Below are 18,884 nucleotides of genomic sequence, written 5' to 3'. Positions count from 1 at the left end.
TTAAAGTATCATGTTTAATAGAATCTAATTTATTTTCAAATTATTGGATCATCATTGCGGAATAGAATAATAAATAGTCTGTAGAAAAATAGCCTCCTTTTAAACTTTCTCTTTTACTGCCTAAATGCTTTAGATTGAATGTTCTACATATGTATCTTGGTTAAGTATGTACTTTCCTGACAAATTATATACGTTGTACGAGGCGTTATGAGGTGATGCTTTAATAAAAAGTTTGTATATTATCAAAATGTCAGATTTATTATTCACAAGTTTGGAAATTCATAACAAGATATTTTACAAGATAAATACGTATTTATTTCGCTTTTGCAAAAGCATATATGCTCGAATCATGTTACTACTGAGCCCCTCGTATATTTTAGTAAAAGGTTTTATTATTGAAATTTATTGGAAGTTTCAGAATTTCGTTGTAGTCGAGTATAAAGGCGAGTCATAAGTTTCCTATAGTATTTATGGTAATGGAGTAACATTGTGAAGAGTCAGTTTAATAAGTATACAAAGTACGTGCCAGTGAAACTTGCTTTTGGTTCTATAACGGAAGTCTCGACGAGTTCGCGGTAATTCGAAGCGAACGAAGCTTCTTTCTGTACGTCGCGTAAGATTATATTCAACTGCGTCACAGAGAACTCTAATTTCGTGACGGTTCCCGAATAAATTAAATCTTGTGTCTCGTGAGCTGTCTGTCTAAACGGAAGTTACGAAATTCTTTATTAAAGAATCCTAAACATATGAACTGTCCTATCCTTCATTACGTAACCTTGCTCCAGAATTTCTGATTAGAAACTACTTTCTTTGCGAATTCGTGAATTTCCTGATAAACCTGCTGAAACGTTAATTGGGCAAATATTTCACTGAAATTTCCAAACCTTAGATTTTTAATCTACGAGTTGAACACTAAAGCAATTGCAAAATGTTTTTTTCTAAAGGTGGTGCAGTTCATTTAATTGTGATTATTTCTGTGGAATATTTTGTTATAAATGCAAATACGTTTTTACAATCATTTTGAGCATAATGATAACATTTGAGATAGTATTTAAAAAGATTACTAAATTCATCTAGTATGTTCGATCTCATTGAGATACAGATTTATTCTACAAAGTTAAACATTGACTAAAGTTATTATTACACGTTACTTTTTGTAAATCAATTTATCACATCATTAGATATTACTATACTATATAAGATAGCATTGGAATAGCAATGGAATGAAACCACGGTAATCAGGAATAAAGAATACAATTATAATAATATGAAACTTTGAAAATAAGTTAATGGAAGGAGTTAATTGAATGTCATATATATATCAAAATTGTAACCTGAGAAAAATATTGGTTAAATATCGAGTTATATTTTAAAAAATATACTTTTAATGTGTGTTCTTTACCATAGTGAAGACATTTTTTAAAATAAAAATGAAAGGAAGAACTACGAGTTATTTGACTATTACAAAAGGGAATTGCAATTCGAAAAGAATTATAAACACTATCTAAATATCTAGTATCTGCAAACTTCTCTGCATTCTAACTTCGGCTTTCATCATTCTCTCGTGTCCTTCGCTTATCTCATTAATTAACGATACTTTCACTTGTACGCTACACAACTTCTCGTGAAAGAAGGTGTCCTTCGTTATCAAAGGAAGTTCGCTCGTTTGCCAAAGGGTCGACCCGATCGGCTGTGTAGATAGACGTGTTTCCACACTGTGATAATTAAGGGTTCGCGTTAAACGAGCCAACCGGTAGAAATTAAATGTCCGCGGTTCATTCTCAAGATGCTGCGGGTTAACCATCTGCGCCAGTCGATCCGACGCGATATAGGGGTCGCGCGTTGATAATTTGGGTCATGCATTTTCGGCCAAGCACGCTTTACATCGCCTTTACATCGACCCTCTTTATCAGTCGCTCCACTCGAGTCGTACCAATATACATCGTAGTTTGACGTGGCATTAATTAACAAATTTCATCGTTCCACCATGTTGCATCTTCAATAGCGTATCACTATACGTGTATATGATATGCGTATAACTGTATCAACGAAATACCCAAAATTACTCGACTGTTCGTGATTAAAATAAAGATTCTATGGCTCCGATAGCAAATTGTAACATTATCCGTAATTTGGTATAATCTGGCTGTTGGAAGCGTCGAGGTTGGTTCTGATGAAACTTTGATCTCGTGAAACGCGCTACAGAAAATCACGTGTTATTTGTTTCAACTTTTGTTCGGTTTTACATATTTCTATTATATTACGAATTTCCTAGAATTATTTTATACAAACGGAGCATAGTTTCGTTGAAGTTAACTTTATTCTGTTGGAGAGTCAACTTACATTTACCAGTACTAAAGCATACCTAACTCGCAACCTAACCTTCAGTTACATTATTATAGAAACTCGTCGTTAGACGACGAACCAGTTAACGAATTAATCCTCTTAATATAGTTTATCGACTCAGAAAAATTCAACAGACACCCGATACACCGATACGACGCAATATTTCAAATCTACCTAGCTGTTAAGCTTTAAAAAATTTAATCCTACCCGAACACTCACGATATATTCAATTCTATTCTAGCTTTACATCCTTTAAGGCTATCAAATGCCCCGTTAAACGATTCAGCCATTGGAGTACATCCAATCTTGCATCCACTTCGATCCAAGCTGCGCTATGGGACGTCTTTGTTCGCGAATTTGCATGTCGCAGTGGCGTTTCGATTCTTTCGATCACGTTTCCATATCGAACGCGGTTCGCGTGTCGTTCTCGGATATCCGCTGTGTCGGATTCCACGACGGAAGCGTGCACCGGTTTCCACCCTTCTCCAGCCATTAGTTATTTAAGCGGACCCGCGTGTATCGAATGCAACGAACGCACGGAAGCTCTGTCGAAGGCGAGCTCGATTCCCCGTTGCTCGGCCACGATTTCGTAATTCAGGTCATGCGTATCTCTTTCTTCCTCTCTTCGTTCACTTCGAGCCCGTTATTATACGCAACTATCGAGCATTGTTCGATGTATAGTATTATTCTGCCCTCTTTTTGATTAAAATCGCTAGGATCTAGCTAAAAATATCGTCATTCCTTCGAGGTACGTATGTTGAAATATTTCGAGAACCCGTGTTTTTAATTTATCTGATTTAATTACTTTTCGTGTAATTTTACTGGAAATGTCTTTTCTTTAAAACATCGTGTATTTCTTCAAAGTAGGTTTCTCGGAACTCGATATACGTTTCAAATTACTGTCGTTATTCGAGATGTATAATAATTACGTCTGACTATATACGTATGCATAGTATCTTGTTATGAAATGATGATCAGATTTTCCAAATTGAAGAAAAACAAAAATGGGAGAAAAAATTACGAAACTCCATATTTTCACGGATGTTTTGAAATGGTAGATAGGGCTTTCCGTTGGCTATTCTGGTTATGGCGAATCGACATTGTCACTGACAGTGGATCGATATCTCTTGATACCAGGTTCACCAGGCAGCGGGCTTTTCGAGAGAATTCGAGAAATTTTCCGCCAAATGGGGTAATTTGGTTCGTTACAATGCGACGATGGGATAATAGGTTCTGTTAAGCTTTTGTGCTACGGTGGCGTTGATACTGTGACAATTGATATTTCACGTTATTTCTGATAATAAGAAACGAAGAACAGAGGGCAAATATTTTTACAGGTATCTATCTATAATCTTTTTCAATTGAAATCGAAGTTGGAAGGTTTGTAGCAATAAGGAGACACAGCTACGATATTTAAATCGTGTTTATTGGAAGAGAAAGAGAGGTATAAGTTTCATATCCAAAAGTGAAGAAATTTATCGTTACGAATATTAATTGACTATAAATATGTAATAGAATTAATTTTGAAAAAATTAATTTGACTGATTTTTTGGATTGCTTTGGTATTGCTTGCTTTGATATTGCTTTGGATTAGGTTTACTCAGATTACTAGAATACGGAGCTGAGTCTTTATCGCAGCAGCTCCTTCAATACTTAAAAGATTAAAAACATTCCACTGTAAAAATATATTAAAGTCACTGTGGTTGATATCGTAAGAAATTTTGGAGTGGAAAGGATTATGATTAGATTACTATGCTTTCGATGACGGAGGCTTTATTGCGTGGGTGTGGTGTATAAACGAATGTCACGACGAATTGCGTAGTAACGTAGTGGAGACCACTTCTGTCACGTGATGCAGATGATGTTTAAAAAAGAAAAAGAGAAAAAGAAATAACTAAGTACATACTTTACGTACATATATACTATACGTACATGTATTATATTATTGATTAGGAGTATTTGGGCGTTATCTCTGACGGTATATGTCATTTGATTACAAAAAGGCGGATAAAACAGTGTAATATGATTTTGTACATTATATTAGCTATCAAAGTATACTACACAGTTATCAGAGTTGGCGTGTTGAATACAACTTAATAACTGTGCTCCACGATAACAGCTCCTTCGTTTCGACCGCAATTGTGCACCAAAATGATAAATCCTGGGTTCGCATTGTTGGTTTGTTGATAACCACAATATTCGAATAGATTTGATATTATTTTAGGTTATTTAGAATATTCTATTGATGATCTATATGTATATAAAATAAGTTAAAATGAAATATTCTAGATTTAATTAATTTAACTCAAATCAAATTATTCCATCAAGCCTCTAAAAATCCATCACATTCTGCTCAAACAAGAAATTCACGTAAAATATAAATGCTCGAACCCAAGTATTAATCATTAACAAACTAAGAGTTGTTTTGATAAAACTTTATAAATATTATATCATATTCAATTAAAATATAAAATGTGGCTTACATAGCTCCCTATAAAATTAGCGTTGTCTCACCAAACTCCCAGAAAAGTCTATTATACAAAAATCAAAACTTTGAGATCACTGCGCGTTTCATTGAGTCTAAAAGCATGAAAAAAAGGGGGTCACTCTAAAATTCTATTAGCACACTAGACGATTTTTTCCTAAAACAAATTTTATTTGATACATTAATAACAAAATCAACAAGATATACAATATAAATACACCTGAAAAAGTGATTGCAAACTTTTAACCGGTACTGTACATACATACTTCGCTCAGACAACAAACGTAGAGCCTCTAACTTCTAACCTATAGAAAGAAAAGCGGTGCACCTGTAAAACCATCGTTCCGTTAACACACGAGACAACCAGACGATCTAAGGAGCTTTCGAAGCCGTGGAATGACCGCGAGCCGAGCCGAGCCGAGCCGAGCATATTGAGGGGTTTTCCAGCATGTAATCGATACCGGTTTGATAACATTCCTCGGGAAATGTCGGGTCAACGTTCTGACGTTACGCTTCCATGCGGTCTGCCACTCGACCTTTCTATGCCAACTTGCGCTTCATTCGCGCGATCATTTGGCATGGCGCGTTGGATCGCGTCGAATCCTTAAAACCGTCTTCGGGACCAGGACATCTTTCACGTGCGATTTAGGTCGCGCATTATTTCTTGTATTAACTGATGGCCTCGCAATGCAACGAGTATCCTCTCGAGTCCATTAAGAATCCTTAAATCGACGAAGAACTGCGACGGGAGAAGAGCTCGATAAAGTCGAGACTCCGGGGGGTTGTGAACGTGGCTAATTGAAATTTGAATGGATGAGAGTTGATACTGCAACGAATATTGCCGATTATCTGTGGTACTATTACAGTCACAATAGAGTCAAGTTATAAAATTGATAGTCGGACAAACCATGATTTACGCGCAGAAAGAAATTAGGAGAAATATGGGAACGCGAGGGGTTGAGATTTTGGTTGGAAAGGTTTGAAGAAATTTTTTATACGAAGTCAATGTGCTTTACGTTATATATTGGAAAATAAATATTTCTATAGATGTTATATATGATTTGTAAAGACTTTTAATATGTTAGTATATTTTATATTGAGAGATACGTATTTTTATAGTTAGCATCTAATATATGTGTATATAACTATAAAAATACGTATCTCTCAATCACTTTCTCTTCCTGGTTTTCCAATTCTTAATATAGTTATTAATATTTGTAGTTCTCTTCCGTATGAAAGAAATACTGTTAGTTATAAATTATTCTTCTTATTGTGCTCAACACTTACGCGTATTATTTTTCGGATATGATAAAACATTTCATGTGCTACCATTTGAAAAAGTTTTGTTACTTGTGTGATAGTAATTATCGCGGGAATACAATAAACTGTTAACCTTGTTGGTTGTATCAAATGTATCAAATGTAGCAGCATTCTAAATATAAAGGGAGGGAAGAACTACGGTTAACATTGACAATGCGACGTTCAAGCTATAGCATACGATTATAATGAAACAGGAAGTAATTTATTTGTGAATAGACGCTTTATTTATTCGCTTACACCGATACTTTGTACTTTTATGTATGAGTATATTCAACATAACATAACGGTTTATATGTTACGTGTCTATTGCATTAGCAAAGTACAGATGTATATAGACAAATGATAACATTGTACATACAAAGATCATAATACTGGTACTACCAGAATGATCGATATGATCAATTCGTAATTTTTCATAGAAATTTCATAGATTCATAACGGTGCATCTTCCAGAATTTGAGTAATTTTTATTCTTCGTTTTATGTATTTTTTCATATATTTTTCATCGTGACTTCTTTAATACGAGTTTCATGTTTTGATGAATAAATTTAGTGTCAAAACAGAATATGATATTTGATCTTGAGAGAATCAGAATTTGTTGTTTGAATAAAGAATTGGAATATTTTTGTAGGTTTAGAAAAGTCATTTAATTTGATATCAACAGAAAGGAGTTGATACTTTAGAAATGCTAGCTCAATTAACACATTGTTAAGAAGAATTTTTAGAATTTGTAGAATTCTATTCTGTTGTAGAATTTTTATCAATAATTTTCTTAATCGCAAAATTATCGATGATTACAAATCCTCGCTACACATATGTATCATATATATATATTCTATATATATTCTATACTACATTCTACATACATTACTATTTGATAGTTTAGTTTATGACCTCGTTATATCATGCTATACCAATGACATAGACGTCTCGTCACATCAGGGACGTTTAAATGGCGATCTGATACTGTTCTGATTATCCTTGTGACTGTAACCGAGTTACATGATTTGTAATTGATTTGCTGGTAAACGCTGCAGGAGTTTCCAAGTTCGCGAGATTACGATCGATGTAATAGATGATTTTGATAGAGTTTGCAGTAACTTGATTTCACCAGAGGATGTGACGCGTGTCAAATTGGGATTCGATCGAGTTGTTGAAATTCGCATGACTTTAATAGATAAAAAAAAAAGTATGTTCGCATGTGTGGGGATAGTGAAGCATTATTTATGGGATAAGCATTTCACGACTCTCAGAATAGTTTAGTTTTACGAGCAACACCTTGAAATACGATTTTCTTTACGAGCGTACCTTATGCGAACGCGAAACAGAAAGTGCCACGTGTCTTAAAAAAAAAAAAGAAAAAACAGAAAATATTCTTTTCTAATTCGTGATATTCCCTTTTTTTGTTATATTTTGATGAAAACAATAAAACTATAGAGAAAGAAAAATATTGGTTTTCATTGAATCCTTTGTAACATGCAATGGTTTAAAAAGATATTTGAACGTATAGTATAGAAGACATTCACGTAAATATTGTACGTGTTATGTAAAGCGTTTTGAAATTTCATTAGCATTATCACGAGACACGTCTGCTATTAGGTATATTGCTAAAATTTGAAACTAGTCTGAAAATATCTATAGAAGTTACAGCATATTTACTGCGAACGTACATACATATATATGTTTAGTAAAAGATTAGTATACAACATGGAACAATCTGAAACATATGGTATAATCATTTTCAAGCTTGTTTCAACCTTTACCAATATAATTATGACAATTGTGCCCCGTTACAATGCTAATTAAATTTCAAAATGTTTCATAAAAAATGACTACAGGTGTTCGAATACCTTCGCCAGCCACTGTATTTTCCCCTTTTTGATTTTCTCAATGCAATTTTGATGATGATACTTTTCAACCGCTTCATCCTTGTTTCGAAAAGTCACAGTTGAAACCAGTTGCAGCATCACGAAGCCATAAAATGACCGCTGTTGTCCGACTATTTTTTGTTTCTCATTCTTTTTCTTTCTTTTTTTTTTTTTTCGTTAAATACATATCTTGTGGATACGTGTTCTTTCGAAAGGCAGCCATAGATTGTGCTTGTTTTACGTTTTTTGATAGACACGAGCTACCATGTACTCGTTAAATATTGAACGCATAGAGAACGTTCGCGTGCTACGGCTATCTGAAGCGAGATTTTTCTAAAGAAAAGAAAGGAATTTCAAACTAAGCGGAAATTCTAATATTTTGCAATGTCGAAGGTATTTTTGGATTTACCGATAGAAGTTGAGGAAGATCCTCAAAATAGAGGATTATCAAATAGTTTTTATCTTTGCGGTCTCTTGTGGAACTCATTACGGGTTCTAAGGGTGCTTCTCTGAAAGAGTAAATAGACAAAAACTGAGGATTTGTGCGGGGAAGAGGATTCCTCGAAATTGTTTTATTTCAGCTTTGCAAAACTCATTAGTGACCCGGAACACATTTTCTTGTTAACCTCAAAGAAAAACTTGGGAAATATCGTTTTTGAATTTTACGTGTTCTTTAGCGGCGTCCAATTTATCGGTGCTAAAAAAATACTCAAAAGTAAAAGAACATTTACATTCCTTATAATAATTAACTTCGTTAACTTTATTATGAATTTTGGTGGAAAAATTCAAAGAATAGGAATACAACGCGCTTTCGTAACATACATATATAATTTGGTTAAAAACAGAGCTATTCTCAGTTTTTTTCTCTTTCTCTCTCTCTGTGACAGTTTCGAAGGACTTTATAACACTTTACATAACTCACGTCGTAATTCGTTAAAAAATAATTGCTTTTTTTACCATCCTCTCTTATTTTAGCACTTTAGAAAGAATTTCAAAAACTACTCTACTCTAGATCCGCAAACAACAAAAAGATAAAAATCTTCTTACAAGAGAAAAGTTCTATAAAATCGCCTTAGCGTAATCCCTGATTTCACGGCTGTTCATAAATCTCCTAAGGTTTCGAAAATTTAGCAAACGCGAGGGCATTCCAGGCGAGGGCATCTCGCGGATTGTTCTCCAATTAGCGGACCTCCCGTTTTTCACGACGTTTTTCCTCGCTGCTCGAGAGGATTCTCGAAAGCGGTGCTCGAGCTCTCTCGAGCACCTGCCACTGAACGGGGACGAGCACACAGAAAGAATCGTCCACCCCTTTTTCCTCGTTCCCCTTCGTTTCTCGCTCGTGGAATTTCAGGATGCGCGGCGTTAGCACGGAAAATTGAATATTTTAATTATCATCGAGTTTCGTCCCTGTGGATAGGCAAAAATATGCCTCCGTTTGCACGAGTTTGAAATATTTTCAAGATGTGGGTGGATTCGAATGGAGCGTATTTATCGAACACGCTCAATGACTTACTTGCGGTTCATTTGAATTTTGGGTTAATTTAACGCTCGAAATGACTGTAGCTCTTTTGTACGATTGAATCGCTGTCCTAGATTTCAAACTTTCACGACTGTGAGAGGTCATGATATTGGTTTTTCGGGGACAATCGTGTAGCTGTTGCACTTGCACTTTGCACTTGTGTTTTGGGCCATCTTCATTTCGTAGACGTTGCAATCTACTTGGTCAGAATACACCTGAAACAAATTGCAAGCGCAAAGTGCAGAGGCAACAGCTACACGATTGTCCTCGGAAAAGCAATATCAATTATTAATCAGAGTTAAATCGTCGATGAAATTTTGCATATCCCTTTCAATTTGATTCCTTTGAAACCAAAGTTTTATACTCTTGTCGTCGATAGTTATGTCGTAGCGTGTTAAACGACAAGAATGTCGAATGGAAAGAGAGAAAGTCTCGAAGCGGAGCTTTTAATTGACTTGTTTACTTATTTGTTCGTCGATTTACGACTTCTCGAGTTCGCCAAAGAGGTTCGTGAAGGCGATAGTCTTTTTTTCTGTTTCACTTGATCTTGGATTTTACTTACATTTTATCGGTGATACTAATTCGAGAGTGAAGTACACTTTCAGAGTACTTGTAGTCGTTTTGGATTTTTATTACGATATTGCAGAACATTCGCTCTTTCTATTCATTTATATTCAACAGTAAGCTTTTATAATTTATATGTTTAATAAGATTTACACCCAACCACGACCATTTGCTTTACATCTAAAAATTTTACTGTCCGAAGTTTATTATACACTTAGATTGATTTCTCTGTGCACATACATGCGTTATTTCTAAACAGGTTTAGTGACATATACATGTATCATACATGTATCATATCATATACAAGTATCATGTGAAAACTGTACATGTAAAAATTATACAAACTAAGCTCTGTTACAATTGGTATCTCTATTCATATACGACATCTACATTATTCCATTCCAAGAATGTTCTTCGTTCTAACCTCGATTTCCCAAATACCCTTCGCCAAACACCAAGACACTATCTCGTCTGCTATTTCTCATCTTAATCGAACCATTAAATTCAATTGGTACTACAATGTCTGAAAAGAAAATTCCGTCTCCGGTGAGGATCTCATAATTTCTATTCGATTCTCTTGGCGTCACTTTCGATTTGAACGCGTCGTGGGCGTTAGCTTTCTGCCTACGTTTCCACGTAAAATATTCAGTGTTTTTCACGGACGCTCTCGTATCGATCAGAATGAATTCGTCTCAGCTGGTGATCCTCGTTGCGCGACATTCGGGACACGCGTCGCCTCCGGAATAAAAGGTGAAACGAGCGGAATTTGCACGAGTAAAGAGTAACAAGGAGACGATGGTGGAACGGGCCAGGATGAAATAGAGTACAAGTAGCAGGAAAATCAGCGACGTCACGTGCCACGTGCCTTCTTCAAATTTTATTCTATTCAAACGCTTCAGCTTCGATCACGTTTCGGTTCCTCTGTTCGATCGTACTTTCTCGCGATCGTCCGCCATTGTCTCGGTTCAAGTCGAGAATGTGTAGGATTTATAATAACGTTATTGAGAAACGCAATGGAGAAATTGCAATTTAAACATGGATGTTTAAATTTATAATAAAAATTTGTTTGTACGACATCAATCAAGGTTTCATATATCATTGGTTCACGAAAGTATCTGTGTGTTTATCATAGAAAACTCTTACGTCTATGTTGTATATTGTATGTGTCGTATAAAACACTTCGGAATTTCATTAGCACTGTAATGAGACACGAGGGTTATGATTGTATTGGTTAAATTTGAGATTCATCTGATTTTATATAAGTTACAATATTTATCGCAAATATTTAATAAATGAAAAATATTTATGCAAATATACCAACAATGTTTTGGTAAATTCATACTTTTATAAACGTAACTAATTAACCACAAAAATGGACCCGAAATAGAGATCTGTTTCATGTACTTAATATTAATAAGTTGTAGCGTATGGAATGTCTGATTATGATCAGCCATATCTACTTACGAAAACTTAATTGGATTCTAGAAACATAATACACGTAGAGCTGATTAATTAAAGAGATGAAACCGATGTGAACATTTATTTCATGTACTAAATATTAATAGACTGTAACCTGTAACGTATGAATTGTTTGATAATGATCGGATTTATCTACTTATACTTCACTGCATTCTACATAAATGATGCAATGTATTTCACACCATATCTATGTAGGAAGCCGAGAACACTTTCTACAATCTCTTGAAACTTAGGCTTGTACCTATTTATTATTGTTATTATGTTTCAATTAATTTACAAGGACTTTCCATTTAAACACAGAATAAAATTAATGGAAAAGTTAACGCGGAGTTCGACGAATACCAGGTACTTTTTCAAAATCGATTTTTGTCAGAAATTCTCCGCTTTATAAAAGTTTCTTTCTCCCACTTTATGCTGATATGCATATGCTTCCAAACTTTCTGCAGTAATTTATTCAAATTTTTTCGATTTTCTCAAAACGCCGATTCTTTTTATTGGAATTTCGTTGTTGCCTCTGGAAGAAATTTAAATTCAAAATCCCGGAAATCGACTCGAACGAACGACAATAAAGATAATGTAGATAAGACAATGTGATTGTGATTTATAAAATTAATCGTCGATTATTGTCCTACTAAGATATGATTAGAATTATATATTATGTATTAGAATTATCGCAGTGATTTTATTATACATTTTCGACATATTTGCACGCGTATAGCCACCTTTTATCGATTATTTAGTCCTGTTCAGCCATGTTCAAGTATACTTGATAAACATTCAAATTGGATTATCTTGAAAACTAAGCCGAAAATGAAAAAATGTCATTCTATATTTTTTTCGTATTTTTTCACGAGGAATCACGCGTCCACTTTTATATGTTATTCGCCCCGACTCTACATATCTCGTTTTACTTTCTTTGATACAAATTTTACACAGCAGCCGTTCCCATGTTGCAACTATCTTATTAGCAAGTAAATCGAATTTCGTAGATCTTTCTTCAGATATTTTCGTTTGGCGTCACGATGCCACTTTCTGTGTATTACTCCCGCGTTTTTCATACGGATTCGCACACGATACGTAGGGGAAGCTCGACGCCTGAATTTTTCAGGTGACCGGTGCCGTGTAACCCGTTCGTTCTCAGAATGGAAAATTGTTCAAAGCTCGAGCGACTCCACGTGTGAATTTTTCACGCCAACTGGTCCATGTAACTTGCCTCATGCCCGAGATAATATTTTTCGCAGAAACCTTGCTAGTTGTTAACCTTAGCTTTTTAAGTTTTATAGTAAGAAAATACTGCAGAGAAAATAAGTATTTAAATATAATAGGATATTAAGAATTTAAATTCATAGAAATCCAATAACGATGACTTCCTTTTTTGAAATTTCTTATAGCGAAATAGATTATAATTGGACAATATACATACCATTACGTTAATCATCCATTTAACAACTAAAAGGATAGTGCTGACGTTTGTTTCTCATGATTACATTAAACTGCAGCAATTATATCAATTATTCTTCTACGTTCCAGAAAAAATGTCTAGTATCGTTAATTTTCTAATAAATGTTTACACGTATCATTATTTTTTAACGCAAGATTTTTAATAGATTTCTTATTTCATTTTCATGACGTCGAATTTTTACAGTCGTATAAAAATTTACAAAATTTAATATACTTGTATCTAAGTAATTAGTACGTAAATGCTATGATAAATACAACATATTTTTATTTAAAAAAAAGAATGTTACGCAATTCAGATAGTGAGGTATCAAAATTGGATAATTAACTTATATAACGTGAGCCTTTGTGCTAAGATCTGAAGCTCTGTCAATATGCTTAAATTCCTCTAAAACACTTCGAATTACCCGCGTATTATTCAAATACAGAAACTTGCGCCAAAAGTTTGGTATCGTGAAACACGTGTTCTGTGAAAAGGAACAGTGTTTCATTGTGCTATTGCGACGCAGTTCACTGTACCGCTAATCTAATAAAACAAAACGATTCTTACATTTCCTCTGGCTGATTCATGTCGTACACGCGTTGAATAGTTCACAGGTTTCGTGGCGAGATAAACACAGCTCTCTACGTCTACCTTCTCACGATTGCAATACGTTTTTCTACAGTTTCTCGAGCAATGTTGCGTAGCAATATGCAAAGAGCAAAGAGCAGAAAAATTATCATTTCAAAACCAGAGGCAGATGTTTATTAATATTTAAAAGTAATAAAATAAGTTTTAAGGAAGATATACGTGATGTAAAAGATACAGGTGTCATGTATTATTCTTTTTTAAGAAATTTATTATATAGTTTCCTAGGAATATGTAGGAATCGTTTAATCGATGAAACTTTAGCAACGGACGAAATTCTGTAGAATTTTTGTTGAAATTATCATTGAATAAAAGACCATAGAGAAATGTATAAGTCGATTTTTGTGGATTTTCTATTTTTGTTACAATCTTGTGAAAGGAAATATGTAGATTAACGTGACCTAATTACAAAGCTATTAAAAATATATTAGAAATCTATTAGTATTGAAACCTATATAATTGAGATTCCATTAGATTTCAAAATAAGCGATAGTTAGATTGCAGATGTTTGCGCATTTATGGAAAATTTAAAGCTGCAGAAATATATGACACATTGAAACTTTAATACTCGCTCTGATATTTGGTGGAAGGAATAAATCTCTAATTAAATTATATTTTCTCAATTCTATTCGTATAAAATATAAATTTACTTAACCATTCATACTTTAATCATGAATCATTGACAATTCAAGTTACAAAGAACGCGTCAACGCGAAGTATAATCTGGAGGCACATATGTGTCTCAATTATACTGTTTTCCCTTGACTGTCGCGCAACGAGGAATGAATCATTTGTTAATTAGCTCGCTGGATGTCGTTCACGACTAAGATTCACGAGAACGCTTCTTGCTTTTTTTATTTTTTTTATTCCTTTCCTTATTGTGACCAACGTATTCTAAATTCGAAACAACAAATCTTATTCAGTCGTTCGTGTAGCTGGTTGTTTGCACGGGAATCAGAAGTTGTTATTGGCAAGAAATACCAGACGGTAATCCCTGAATGTTTTCCCAAGGAGAGTCGCGCGAATTAACAAGAAGAACGCGTCGTTGCGCGGTTCTTTCCGCTCGATTTTGCGTTCCAAACGTACGGTAACTCGCAAAAGTATTTCAACACTTGTACAAATGAATACACTTTTTATGAATATACATTATATGTGTTGCACAAGACGTTTTGAAGTATAATTAACACTGTAATGAGACTATACTATCGTGGTTACGTTGGTAAAGTATGAAACAAATCTGAAAATCTACATAGTAACTACAAGATATTTAATGCACGCATAGAATTCACAGAGATCATTAAAGTGTTTAGACAGTAGATTATCTATTGTATTAATAAGCATCAATATTCAGTAAGACCATCTTTAACATGTATTATACGTCCAAGATTTTTATTCATGCTCTATACTAATTTTTTAATAAATATATTTTTACAGTAAATACCTTGAATGTTTAATATACAGTTTTAGTTTCGTTTCAAATTTAACCAATTATGGTAATCGTGCCTTGTTGCGGTACTAATGAAATTTCAAAATGTTCTACGTAACACATACAATAAAGGCTATATGTACATGTACAAAAATATTTTGTGGTAAGTGTCGAAATATTTTCATGAGCCATTGAATGTACAATGAAATCTGTACAACTGGGAGTTCCACCAGTGACGTAACGTCGCGGTAACGGCATTTTCAATGACCCGTGTGCACGGATATCGAATACTTACGTCACGTGTAGTCATTGTCGTTGCACGCTTGTTTCGATCGCCAATTTTAAGAAGATGTGTACACCTTACGTACAGCGCAAGAAATGAGATAAAACATTGGCTTTGTTTAGATACAGAGATAAATGGACTGTGAATGTTTATGTAAATTAATTACTTTATAAAGACAACCGAAGGTATGGAGACAGAAATATGTATTATCCATTAGATGTTATAACAATTATAGCACGATGTTTTGACACTTAATTCTGGGAATGAATAACGTAAATGAATGCGTGTAATATACAAAAATATAAAATATACGCAAAGTAAAATATTCTCTAATTGCGGTAATAAAAATATGTATATGCATAATTATTCGCAGTCCAGTGATAAAGTAATGTTAGCTTAGTGCACATATATTATAAAATATGGTTATTTTGAGATCTGAACTTGACAATACCATACATTAAAATTGCAAGTTGTATGCAACAACCATATTTTCAAGAAAGATAACATACGAGGAAAAAATTTCAACATATTCAATATTCGATGCCGACTGGAATATTTTTAAGAAGGCGACGTGTCTAAACATTGCATTTTATACGTAACACACGTGCAGATATATCGGTTCGAAAGGTCGATACTCCACGAAGACGCTTCATCGTCGCCTCGCTTCTCCTCGCGATTAAAAACTGTCCTCGAAACATTCTAGTACATTTTTTATATATATGTATATGATGTGGAAACATCGACAGAACGTTGTTTCTGTCTATCCTATTTGCACGTGAGTAAGATTCTTCCAGAAATTTTCCAATTTGAGCTGGTGCGAAATTTCGATGCTCGAAACTGCTATGAGCAATTTTGACACAGATAACGAAGATTTTGTGAGATATTCGTGCTATGTGTATAATAGTATTCGACGGAGAATACCATTCGTGCCCTTGGTATTGATAGAACCGATATAGCGAGTTCGTAAACTGAAACTTTGTATGGCAACATCCATTGATGTATCTGTACGTATCTAGGCTCATACACGTCATACGAAGGCTCTTTGAATGTTACATTGCACAAATCCTTCATTACCACAAATCTTCCATGAAAAACTTTCAGTAAATTTTAACAATTGACGCTCTCGCTGCTACTGAAATTTCATTATTTCCACCCAGAGACAATATACCTTTCTATTAAAAATTTTATTACGTCTAACTTCGTTATCGATTATTATTGGGATTATTAATTAATTCATTCCCGATAACTGTTAAAAATACATATCTTTTTCGATTGATGCCAGAAACGAAAGAAATCTTAAATACAGAAATAGTTATTTGCCAAATCTGGATTCTTCATTCTTCGTCTCATCGCTGTCAAGGGAGTTAGATTACTCATTTCACCCTTTACCGCTATTCGAAGGTTAAATTACTTATTTCAACCCTTCAAGCGTATCAGTTTCAACTACTGACCGATTTTACGACATCATCGAATCTCTTTCATCAATTGTACTCGTTTCGTCGCTTGCTACAAATGGATAGTAAAAGGTAGCGAATTCTGGGAATTTTTAGCACAGCACTTTGCTGGCTCCTTTACGAGGAAAGGAGACCATGCAAATTGGACCGTCTGGCTGCATTAAAGGACATAATCGAGAATATTCAAACGATTGCGTCACGCGCAGGAACCATTATTCTTATATAGCATCTCGACGATTGGTACGTCCCGACGAAAGGTCGAAAATAATTTACGACGACGTTAAGTAGCTCCGAGTCGCAGTTCCTGCGGTGGATCGCGAAGGAACTGAATCGAACACGATGGCTCGTTCCACGTTCGACAATATTCGTTCGTTCGAGCTGTAAGCTCTATCGACATTTAATTATCAATGTTACCGAATATTCCGCAATTGTGTCGCGATCGGTTTTCGTTTCGCAAAATTTGTACCTTTCTCACGCGTTACAGCATCGAATCGTAAAATATAAATTACGAAGTGGAAAGACAATGATGAATGGGAAATAATTGTAATCCTTTTGTGCGATTGGAATCGCAGAAGAATAAATTATGAGCTAGAATTGTAATTTTTCGTAGCAACGAGTCGTAAAGCGTGAGTTATGAACTGGAAGATATATCTATTCGAAGAGAACTATCATTTTTTTGTAATTTTAGATCGCAAGGTATAAATTATCAAAATGGGACAGTTGCGAGTAGATTGCAGCGATTGTTTTAGGCTGCTTCAAAGATTAAGAGAGTACGAAAACAGAACATTCATAAGTGAAAAATGGTACAATGATTTTTATAATGCTACTAATTTATGATACTGTATACCGCGAGCTATATGAATTTTATATAAAATTAGGACATGATGGTTAATAAGAATATCATGATATTTTTATAATAACTGTAAACATTTCTTGCAGTAACTAATTTATAATAACTTCAAGACTTCGTATTAAAATAATTAAAAGAAAATAAATAAATGTACAAATCGTGAATGAAAAAAATTGCAATTTTCTTAGACTAATTCCAAGATTAACAAGAATACACAAGTGACTCGTGGTCAGTTCGCGATAATTCTAATTTATTTTAATTATATTCTTACCAGTTCGAAGTAGCGCTCTGTCGTAGAAAAATATGTCAAAAAGATTAATAAATAACTGTGTCGCGACAAAACGAGTTCGAAAATGTGCACCGTGCAAAGTGTCGTTCGATGGTATAATCTTATCAAAAGTTTTATCTGAATCCCGCGTGTAATCCTATTATATTCCCTACACTTCGCGCGATACGGCTCCACTTTGAAAATCCCAGTTGCTCACAAGACGAGGAGAAACCAATACATTCCTAAGTATTATACGCATTTATTCCATGGATTCGTTTGCCTGGCTCAAAAGTGTTGTCCGACCGATTTCCAACGAGATTATTTATTAGAATTAAACGATGCAAATATTTTTGCCGCTTTTCCTACGTATTTTGAGCATCGAAATATTTTAGAAGCATTTATAACATTTAAAAATAATAGATAGATAATATTTCATGTATACGAAAGGATATAAAAAATAGGAAAAAAGTAAATTATCTACGCTGCTGAAAATAATTATAAAATTGTCCTCCGCATCACTTTGATTTTTACGTCCATTGTCTACGTGTGTACGTTTTTTGAATTATTATATCAAAGTCAATTTTTCTCACTAGATCGCGTATTCTTGTATTTTTGAAAATATAAATTTGTATTTTTGAATGCAACTGAAAGAAGGAATTATTAAAAATTGCTAGAAGTATTCTACTTTGAATATTACATATAGTTTTGCATATTATATGCATATTATATGCACTCTATGCATTTCTACATCTTCAAATTTCCCATGAATGTATAAATACCAGCAGTCTATTTGCCACAGTGTCATGAATAGCGTATCAATAAATTCTAATCAATCTGTGGATCCCAGAGTATTTCTATTTGCCCTATTGCTGTAATAGAATTCTTCGTGATAGTGGTCCTTTAATTATTTTGAGTGTAGTTCGATTTAAAAAGAGA

General features: G+C 34.1%; 1 protein-coding gene across 2 annotated transcripts in view; it reads left to right on the top strand.

Annotated features, from left to right (window-relative positions):
- The window catches only part of LOC132909683 (protein GDAP2 homolog), a 67,881-nt gene that overhangs the window by 4,214 nt on the left and 44,783 nt on the right, over positions 1 to 18,884 (top strand). The window contains exon 1 of one of the 2 annotated variants that reach the window (XM_060964633.1): positions 17,166 to 17,633. The exons of the other annotated variant lie outside the window; for it this stretch is intronic. The gene's annotated coding sequence lies outside the window, so the exon portion shown is untranslated. Of the gene's footprint in view, positions 1 to 17,165; positions 17,634 to 18,884 lie in introns of those variants that run through there. 2 annotated transcript variants of the gene reach the window in all.

This window comes from Bombus pascuorum, chromosome 8 (genome assembly GCF_905332965.1).
Source record: "Bombus pascuorum chromosome 8, iyBomPasc1.1, whole genome shotgun sequence".
NCBI lineage: Eukaryota > Metazoa > Arthropoda > Insecta > Hymenoptera > Apidae > Bombus > Bombus pascuorum.
This window is presented reverse-complemented; position numbering and strand designations above follow the sequence as displayed.